This window comes from Oncorhynchus mykiss, chromosome 2 (assembly GCF_013265735.2).
Source record: "Oncorhynchus mykiss isolate Arlee chromosome 2, USDA_OmykA_1.1, whole genome shotgun sequence".
Classification (NCBI taxonomy): Eukaryota; Metazoa; Chordata; class Actinopteri; order Salmoniformes; family Salmonidae; genus Oncorhynchus; species Oncorhynchus mykiss.
The window spans coordinates 30,934,892-30,937,046 of record NC_048566.1 but is presented as its reverse complement, the minus strand read 5'-3'; the positions used below and the strand labels follow the sequence as shown (position 1 = coordinate 30,937,046).

General features: G+C 43.6%; 1 non-coding gene across 1 annotated transcript; it reads left to right on the top strand.

The window, feature by feature from the left end:
* The first annotated feature begins 429 nt into the window (after positions 1 to 429).
* On the top strand, positions 430 to 511 carry trnas-aga. Its single transcript has one exon. It is a non-coding gene; the product is annotated as a tRNA-Ser (tRNA).
* Positions 512 to 2,155: the final 1,644 nt, after the last annotated feature.

Below are 2,155 nucleotides of genomic sequence, written 5' to 3'. Positions count from 1 at the left end.
ACTATAGACATCAAGAAAGCCAGTCAATTGATTATTGACAAGTTTTCCAACACTTTTGATAAACGGGGAAAAATAGAAATAGGCCTATAACAGTTAGGATCAGCTTGATCTCCCCCTTTGGCGATATACCACAATCCCCCGAGGTGCCTTATTGCTATTTTTATTTATTTATTATTTAACTAGGCAAATCAGTTAAGAACAAATTCGTATTTTCAATGAAGGCCTACACCTGCCAAACACGGATGACGCAGGGCCAATTGTGCGCTGCCCTCTGGGCCTATCAATCACTGCCGGTTGTGATGATACAGCCTGGAAAAAATGGTTACCAACGTAATTTGAGTTTTGCTAAAACATAATATCAGTCAGTGTCTGATATATTTGTAATTTTATGTTGGCTATTACCGGTTTCTGTCTTCAATAGCATCAGCTGTTGTCGTGGCCGAGTGGTTAAGGCGATGGACTAGAAATCCATTGGGATCTTCCCGCGCAGGTTCGAATCCTGCCGACAACGTGATATTTTTCTCCTGTGATTGGTAATGCCCAGGCGTTTACATTGTATCAGCCTTCCTAAAATGCATTGTTATTTCATCAAGCATGTTAGCTAAATCACGTAGTTAGCTATGTAACGTTAGCTTGCTAAAACTGTTCCTCGCTTCACACCGACAGCACCACTGACAATATACCCAGAAAAACGGACAGCGAAGATATAGATGCCCTTCTTGAGGACATACTTGACGATGATTTCGATTCCCTTGCGCTAAACGTGAGTAAATAACCTTAGCTACATCGCCTTGCAATGTTGAATGCAGTTTTTTGTTGTTGTTGCTAACAGCATCTACTGTCCAGTAGTAGTAGCTAGCTAAAGTTAGCTGTTTGGATATCACACGGATGTATTAGCTAGCTATAATGAGATAAATATGAGGCTATGTTTGATTGTTTTTAGCCTGTTTCCAATGGAAAGGTTGCTTTCATTTTTGTCCTTCTGACTCCAATGCATTAGCTAACGTTACATTGCAAAAGGGCCGGCCCGTAGGTGGTGAATGTAGGAAACAACATCTCCACCCCGCTGATCCTCAACACTGGGGCCCCACATGGGTGCGTTCTCAGCCCTCTCCTGTACTCCCTGTTCACCCATGACTGCGTGGCCATGCACGCCTCCAACTCAAATCATCAAGTTTGCAGACGACACTACAGTGGTAGGCTTGATTACCAACAGCGACGAGACGGCCTACAGGGAGGAGGTGAGGGCCCTCGGAGTGTGGTGTCAGGAAAATAACCTCACACTCAATGTCAACAAAACAAAGGAGATGATCGTGGACTTCAGGAAACAGCAGAGGGAGAAGCCCCCTATCCATATCGACGGGACAGTAGTGGAGAAGGTGGAAAGTTCCTCGGCGTACACATCACGGACAAACTGAAATGGTCCACCCACACAGACACACAGCGTGGTGAAGAAGGCGCAGGAGCGCCTTTTCAACCTCAGGAGGCTGAAGAAATTTGGCTTGTCACCAAAAACACTCACAAACTTTTACAACTGCACAATCGAGAGCATCCTGTCGGATAGTACAGATCATTCTGTACTAACAGTTTTCACCAATGTTCTCTTTATAATACTATGATAATGTTATATCAGTGGAGGCTGCTGAGGGGAGGACGGCTCATAATAATGTCTGGAATGGAATCAAACTATGTGTTTGATACCATTCCACTGATTCCGCTTCCAGCCATTACCACGAGCTCCTCCTCCCAAATGTATTTTACCTTTATTTAACTACGCAAGTCAGTTAAGAACAAATTCTTATTTTCAGTGACGGCCTAGGAACAGTGGGTTAACTGTCAGTTCAGGGGCAGAACGACAGATTTGTACCTTGTCAGCTCGGGGATTTGAACTTGCAACCTTCCGGTTACTAGTCCAACGCTTTAACCACTAGGAGGTGCCACCAATCTCCTGTGTTTTCTGTTTAAACAATAAGTAAGGATTGAGCCTTGGGGTACTCCCTTGTTGACAGGCAGTGGCTGAGACAAAAAAAAACAGATTGCATACCAGAGAGAATACTATAGACATCAAGAAAGCCAGTCAATTGATTATTGACAAGTTTTCCAACACTTTTGATAAACGGGGAAAAATAGAAATATGCCTATAACAGTTAGGATC